This window comes from Tubulanus polymorphus, chromosome 6, assembly GCF_964204645.1.
Source record: "Tubulanus polymorphus chromosome 6, tnTubPoly1.2, whole genome shotgun sequence".
Taxonomy (NCBI): Eukaryota; Metazoa; Nemertea; class Palaeonemertea; order Tubulaniformes; family Tubulanidae; genus Tubulanus; species Tubulanus polymorphus.
The window spans coordinates 2,191,539-2,199,445 of record NC_134030.1 but is presented as its reverse complement, the minus strand read 5'-3'; the positions used below and the strand labels follow the sequence as shown (position 1 = coordinate 2,199,445).

Sequence of the window (7,907 nt, the reverse complement as noted above, 5' to 3'; positions counted from 1 at the left end):
AAATGACAGATTCTTAAAGATTTATCCCTCTAGATTACTCTACACAGCAAAAAATTGTCCCGATACATACATGTCGACTGATCCATGGTCATCTCTGGCAATTTGTCGTCACCTAAACAGATTATAACAAAATGGAAAATCATTGATAATAGTAATGAAATAAGTGTTTCAAATTTATTGAAATTGCCTCCATACACACATACCACGCACTGTATGTCAGTAGCTGAAGCGACCATGGACTGTGGAACTCAGTTCAATTAAGATGTTGGTTCATTCATTTTGCAGCTCAACGAACAATGATTGACACTGAAATGAAAATAACAGATTCACTGATATTTATAAGATATTGTTTTGTGGTAAAATACAGTAGACCTCGCCTTACTCGGACAAACCAGCCCGCATAGGTACAGAGTATGGCGGTATATAACAATAAATCTTAGATGAAAGTAAACTACCTAAGAGTGAACATCAATGCATCAAGTTTCAAATTAATTACGATTGTTTCGCAGTGACTATATCTATTTTATCAATGACAAATACCTTTTGACTTCAGTGAAATTGGTGGAAAATTAAGCAGTGAATGATTAGTATTTATCATGTTAGGATAGATGATATAAAAGGTTAGATCATTCGTCAAGTGGTAGCTACAGCTAATAATAGAATTAAACACAGTCATGACTGAATGGATTCAAGACAAGCAGTCTGACGTCTTAAGACCAGATCAAGTAACGACTGTGCAAATGGGCCTAAGTCCGATCTATTCTCTATAACCAATCTTACATCAATTAAAGACTTGTCTTTAGTTTAGAAAGTGATCAATAAATCTTATTACCAGTCGCTGTGGGTCTGACATAGAGACAATTAAGTCCGTTCTTCTAAGGTATTCATCCGCTGGATAAAGCGCAACCTTAGAGCAACCGACCCAGACGGTTGCTGATGATGATGATGATAGTAAACACTAAGAGTGAACATCAATGCATCAAAATTCAAATTAATTACAATTGTTTCGCAGTGACTATATGATCTATTTTATCAATGACAACTACCTTTTGAATTAGTGAAATTGGTAGATAATCAAGCAGTTAAGGATTATGTTAGGATAGATGAGATAAAAGGTTAGATTACGTCAAGAGGTAGCTGCAACTGATATTTAATGAAGTTAAAAGACCTTAGCCAAGGTGCAGTCATGACTCAATGGATTCAAGACTAGCAGTCTGACGTCTTAAGACCAGAGGCCTTTTTACGAACACTCGATTAGTATATTCGAGTATGCAAAACGTTTTTATGAGCATGGATTATGTCATAATCCGTCATTTTTATGAACATTGGTTATCATAATCGATTAGCATACTCGGCATACTCGCTCGGCGAGCAAGTATGCCGATTATCTAATCCAACCGATATGGTGTTCTCGGTAGAAGTCGCTGCTGACTGGGCCATAATTGAATAATTTCTACCTGGCGTTTTTATCAACCAACATACCCGGTTATGCTAATTGACACTAATCGGCTATATAATCTAAATAGCTAATCTATTTCGATTTTGCTGGTTCATAAAAAGGCCTCAGATCAAGTAACGACTGTGCAACTGGGCCTAAGTCCAGTCTTTTCTTTATCTAACCAATCTAACATCAATTAAAGACTTGTCTGAAGTTTAGAAAGTGATCAATAAATCTTATTACCGGTACTAGTCTTTAGATTTCCTTAAGATTTGTGTATCACTTTAAAACTTTCGTCGGTCAAAACGACGCGCATGGATTCGGGGTTTGGATGGCAAAAACACTTGCAGGATCAAGTGGTTGAATCACCACAGATCCCACTGAATAAACAACACAACACAAGAATAAATATATTTATTTATACACAATAGATTCAGAGCCGGTTTCTCTGTTTTCAGCTTCTGTGAACTTCAAGCTCTACATCACCAGGCATTCCTGCAATTAATACATAAACACTTATCAATTACACGAGACAGCACTGCTAACTGTGGCAAGCGATGATTCCGATAGGTCTATATAGATCCGGGTCCAGTTCCACAGTCATGAGTTAGAGTTAACTCTTGAGTTAAAATTAGTTAATTTTCAATGAGTTAACTCTGAGTCAAATCACAACTGTGGAACTGGGTTCCGGTTGCCAGTTGCGAATCAAGAATTCAACAAGCTATGCCAGAATCATGCAGCCTTCAGGCTTTGGCTGCGCTTGTATAGATATTGGCTGCGATCACACGTTTGGCCCAGAGACCAAGCACAGATCTGACCCGAGCCAATTGGCCCGACTGGCTCACACGCTAACCGATACTTAAAACAACGCTCAAACTGAAAGCATGAGTAGTTTCAGGAACAAGTTGCAATTCAAACGCAATATTTGTCCTGTGGCTCGGCCTGGTCTGACGTTTTTGGTCGGGCCAAATTTGGCCCGGATAAACTGTTCACACGGGTGCCACATGGGTTCAAATGATTGCGGTTAGAATCGGTTATTACATGTGAATAAAGTTCATTGTATTGTATTTATTACACAGGCAACCAGTCTAGTAGTAAAATGACCGTAAAGTGGTGCCATCTGGTGTGCGGCGGCACCTTTAATGAATACGATTCAAAGATCTAAGCACTTTCAATAATGAATTTATCAACTACTATTGTCATCTAATATTAGCACCAATTTACTGATTAAAATGTTCAATAAATAAGTAAAATCATTCATTAATAAAATTACTAGTACCTTATGTTTGTATGAATCTTTCTTCTTCATTGTCCAGGAGTTTTTCAAGAATTGATTGTGGTCAGAATTTGGTAGAAATAATGGGGACCTGGTAGTTGTAGCTGAAAATACGTAGAATGACATATCAATTTTAACCAGTTTCTCAATTTTGTTACATCCGCCCCTATGTGTTAATACATACCACTTAGCCGATTTAAAAGAAAGATTTAGAAGAAGTGTCTCAAAATTGATTGAACTGTATTGATTGATGGTGTATCTGTAGCAGCAGTGAATTCAGTTTGAGTCTTTGCAGGTCAACTAATAATGATTGACACTGAAATGTAAATAACAAGTTGGTGACTTATTGAATCAATTAAACTGAAATGGAGAGTCAAGAGTATGCAGTGGTATTATAAATTATGACAATTAGTCAGTATAGCGGACCTAATTCTATCAATGACAACCATCTCTTGACTCATACAATTAGTAGAAGGTTAGAAGGAAGAATTAGTATTTATTAAGTTAAGGATTGAGATAGAGGTTTAGACAGATATTATATCAAAATATGGCTGTAACTGATAGTATTAAGGAGCAGCGACTGTTCTCAAGTTCATCCACAAACAGTAAATCATTAATGATGCAAGTTGTTTTAATTGTCTGCTGGCGGTAAATACATAACTTATATATGTGACAGGCATCTCGACTGTTGAATGACTGCCGAGTTCAGTTCAAATCAGATATTCGTATTAACTCATGATGATGGACACTGAAATTAGAAATGACAGATTCTTAAAGATTTATCCCTCTAGATTTCTCTACACAACAAAAAATTGTCCTGATACATACCGGTACATGTCGACTGATCCATGGTCATCTCTGGCAATTTGTCATCTCCTAAACAGATTATAACAAAATGGAAAATCATTGATAATAGTAATGAAATAAAGTGTTTCAAATTAATTGAAATTGCCTCCATACACACATACCACGTACAGTAAACACTCTAAGAGTGAACATCATTGCATCAAGTTTCAAATTAATTACAATTGTTTCGCAGTGACTACATCTATTTTATCAATGACAACTACCTTTTGACTTGTGAAATTGGTGGATAATCAAGCAGTTAAGGATTATGTTAGGATAGATGAGATAAAAGGTTAGATTACGTCAAGAGGTAGCTGCAACTGATATTTAATGAAGTCAAAAGACCTTGGCCAAGGTGCAGTCATGACTCAATGGATTCAAGACTAGCAGTCTGACGTCTTAACACCAGATTAAGTCCAGTCTATTCTCTATTTCACAAATTAGCAATATTTAAAGACTTGTCTGAACTTTGGTAATTAGATTTAAACACTATAGATCACTTTTAGTCTCTGTGGATCTGAAAGTGAACACTCTTAAGAGTGAGCATCAATGCATCAAGTTTCAAATTAATTACAATTGTTTCGCAGTGACTACATCTATTTAATCAATGACAACTACCTTTTGACTTGTGAAATTGGTGGATAATCAAGCAGTTAAGGATTATGTTAGGATAGATGAGATAAAAGGTTAGATTACGTCAAGAGGTAGCTGCAACTGATATTTAATGAAGTCAAAAGACCTTGGCCAAGGTGCAGTCATGACTCAATGGATTCAAGACTAGCAGTCTGACGTCTTAACACCAGATTAAGTCCAGTCTATTCTCTATTTCACAAATTAGCAATATTTAAAGACTTGTCTGAACTTTGGTAATTAGATTTAAACACTATAGATCACTTTTAGTCTCTGTGGATCTGAAAGTGAACACTCTTAAGAGTGAGCATCAATGCATCAAGTTTCAAATTAATTACAATTGTTTCGCAGTGACTACATCTATTTTATCAATGACAACTACCTTTTGACTTGTGAAATTGGTGATAGAGAATTAAGCAGTTAAGGATCATGTTAGGATAGATAAGATAAAAGGTTAGATCATTCGTCAAGAGGCAGCTGCAACTGATATTTGATAGAGTTAAAAGACCTTGGCCAAGGTGCACAGTCACGACTGAATGGAATCAAGACAAGCAGTCTGACGTCTTAAGTCCAGATCAAGTAACGACTGTGCAACTGGGCCTAAGTCCAGTCTTTTCTTTATCTAACCAATCTAACATCAATTAAAGACTTGTCTGAAGTTTAGAAAGTGATCAATAAATCTTATTACCGGTACTAGTCTTTAGATTTCCTTAAGATTTGTGTATCACTTTAAAACTTTCGTCGGTCAAAACAACGCGCATGGATTCGGGGTTTGGATGGCAAAAACACTTGCAGGATCAAGTGGTTGAATCACCACAGATCCCACTGAATAAACAACACAACACAAGAATAAATATATTTATTTATACACAATAGATTCAGAGCCGGTTTCTCTGTTTTCAGCTTCTATGAACTTCAAGCTCTACATCACCAGGCATTCCTACAATTAATACATAAACACTTATTAACTACACGAGACAGCTCTGCTAACGCGGCAAGCGATGATTCCGATAGGTCTATATAGATCTGGTTGCCAGTTGCGAAGAATTCGACAAGCTACTACGCAGAATCATGCAGCCTGCAGGTTTTGGCTGCGCTTGTATAGATATTGGCTGCGATCACACGTATACGTTTGGCCCAGAGACCAAGCACAGATCTGACCCGAGCCAATTGGCCCGACTGGCTCACACGCTAACCTTGACTACTAAAACAACGCTCAACAAACTGAAAGCGTGAGCAGTTTCAGGAACAAGTTGCATTTCAACCGCAATCATTTGTCCCGTGGCTCGGCTTGGTCAGACGTTTTTGGTCGGGCCAAATTTGGCCCGGATAAACTGTTCACACGGGTGCCACATGGGTACAAATGATCGCGGTTAGTATCAGTTATTACATGTGAATAAAGTTCATTGTATTGTATTTATCACATCAGGCAACCAGTCTAGTAGTAAAAATGACCATAACGTGGTGCCATCTGGTGTGCGGCGGCACCTTTAATGAATACGATTCTAAAAGATCTAAGTACTTTCAATAATGAATTCATCAACTACTATTGTCATCTAATATTAGCACCAATTTACTGATTAAAATGTTCAATAAACATACCTATTAATCTATGAAAGTATAAGCTTTACTTTAACTTATACTATAACTAAAGAAATTATGTCAATAATCTTGTACTTATAATAAGTAAAATCATTCATTAATAAAATTACTAGTACCTTATGTTTGTATGAATCTTTCTTCTTCATTGTCCAGGAGTCTTTCAAGAATTGATTGTGGTCAGAATTTGGTAGAAATAATGGGGAACTGGTACTTGTAGCTGAAAATACGTAGAATGACATATCAATTTTAACCAGTTTTTCAATTTTGTTACATCCGCCCCTATGTGTTAATACATACCACTTAGCCGATTTAAAAGAAATAAGTGTCTCAAAGTTGATTGAACTGTATTGATTGATTGTGTATCTGTAGCAGCAGTGAATTCAGTTTGAGTCTTTGCAGATCAACTAATAATGATTGACACTGAAATGAAAATAACAAGTTGGTGACTTATTGAATCAATTAAACTGAAACGGAGAGTCAATAGTATGCAGTGGTATTATAAATTATGACAATTAGTCAGTATAGCGGACCTAATTCTATCAATGACAACCATCTCTTGACTCATACAATTAGTAGAAGGTTAGAAGGAAGAATTAGTATTTATTAAGTTAAGGATTGAGATAGAGGTTTAGACAGATATTATATCAAAATATGGCTGTAACTGATAGTATTAAGGAGCACGACTGTTCCCAAGTTCATTCACAGTTAATCATTAATGATGCAAGTTGTTTTAATTGTCTGCTGGCAGTAAATACGTAACTTATATATGTGACAGGCATCTCGACTGTTGAATGACTGCCTAGTTCAGTTCAAATCAGATATTCGTATTAACTCATGATGATGGACACTGAAATTAGAAATGACAGATTCTTAAAGATTTATCCCTCTCTAGATTACTCTACACAACAAAAATTGTCCTGATACATACATGTCGACTGATCCATGGTCATCTCTGGCAATTTGTCATCCCCTAAACAGATTATAACAAAATGGAAAATCATTGATAATAGTAATGAAATAAGTGTTTCAAATTTATTGAAATTGCCTCCATACCCACACACCACGTACTGTATGTCTATAGCTGACTCAACCTTGGACTGTAGAGTTCAGTTCAAATAAGATGTTGGTTCATTCATTCTTTACAGTTCAACGAACAATGATTGACACTGAAATGAAAACAACAGATTTAATGGCAATTATTTATCAGATTCTATTGCAGGAAATTATGAAATAAGTTGTTGAAATTCTGTCTTCATACATACCACTTATTGATACAGGATTTGAACTGTTGATTTGTTCAGTTCATCTCCTAACAGATTAAAACAAAATGGAAAATCATTTATAACTAAGAAACAAAGTATTCTCAGATTCATTGAATTAATCTCTATACACATACCATGTGTCTGTAGGTGACTCAACCAGTGGAGTTTGTACGTTTATTATTTACGAGTTCAGCTTATTATGACGAACACTGAAATGAAAATAACAGATTCACTGATATTTATAAGATATTGTTTTGTGGTAAAATACAGTAGACCTCGCCTTACTCGGACAAACCAGCAAAATTGTTTAGGATAACAATAGGAAAATGCATAAGGGAGTCAGAAAAAAAATTTTTTTTTGTCAGAATTAGTCCAAAGTCTGACTCGGTGCCATGTCCGAGTAATGTGAAGTTACTATAACAGAATCATGTAGTCAACCCCCGATATACCGCCCACATCAGAGCACACGATTTTGGCGGTATAGATCAGAGTATGGCGGTATATCGGGGGTGTTTTCCTATGTATTTGTATAATAATAATAATAATAATAAATTGTCATTTATATAGCGCAAGGCTCCTTAAGAATATAAGTTCAAATGAGCCCCTCTAGAAACTATAAGTAACTGGCAGGGAAAAGAACGGTTTTGAGTGTTCGCTTGAATGATTCACAAGACAAAGACATGGGGTCAGGTATGTCCGCAAGAAGGTTATTCCACAATCTGGGAGCATATGTGGAGAATGTTCTGCCACCATATAAAGACAAGCGGAAAATAGGAACAACCAGTCCTCCTGATTGGCAGAACATAGAAGTCTGACAGGTACAGAGACTTGTAATAATCCGGATAAGTATACT

At 36.1% G+C, this 7,907-nt stretch overlaps 1 long non-coding RNA gene across 1 annotated transcript; it reads right to left on the bottom strand.

Moving 5' to 3' along the window:
• Positions 1 to 238: 238 nt before the first annotated feature.
• LOC141906639 (uncharacterized) lies at positions 239 to 3,017 on the bottom strand. The gene is made up of 4 exons (XR_012619377.1): positions 2,899 to 3,017; positions 2,718 to 2,818; positions 1,863 to 1,933; positions 239 to 306 (listed from the first exon to the last, which is right to left on the bottom strand). It is a non-coding gene; the product is annotated as an uncharacterized LOC141906639 (long non-coding RNA).
• Between the last annotated feature and the right edge of the window lie 4,890 nt (positions 3,018 to 7,907).